General features: G+C 31.5%; 1 protein-coding gene across 1 annotated transcript in view; it reads right to left on the bottom strand.

Moving 5' to 3' along the window:
* LOC119594000 (ras GTPase-activating protein-binding protein 2-like) overlaps positions 1-216 on the bottom strand; it is a gene marked incomplete in the record, with an annotated part of 11,544 nt that overhangs the window by 669 nt on the left and 10,659 nt on the right.

Here is a 216-nt window from a genome sequence, read left to right as displayed (position 1 = left end):
GTAATACTGATTTGTACATAGTTTACACAATGAAAAATTTAATACTAAAACTTACGATGATAATATAAAAAACAATATTCCATTTTCCCAGTTCTGAAAATTATTGCATGCTAAGACATCTTTCATATCTAATCCCTTGGAATGAAACAAACATGGGGAAAGTAGTTGCAACAGTGTTGGTGGTGATAAGGCTATTTTATTCCCTCTTTCGCACAG

The sequence above is a fragment of the Penaeus monodon genome, chromosome 33, assembly GCF_015228065.2.
Source record: "Penaeus monodon isolate SGIC_2016 chromosome 33, NSTDA_Pmon_1, whole genome shotgun sequence".
Classification (NCBI taxonomy): domain Eukaryota; kingdom Metazoa; phylum Arthropoda; class Malacostraca; order Decapoda; family Penaeidae; genus Penaeus; species Penaeus monodon.
The sequence above is the reverse complement of the archived record's forward strand: the minus strand, read 5'-3'. Positions and strand labels throughout refer to the sequence as shown.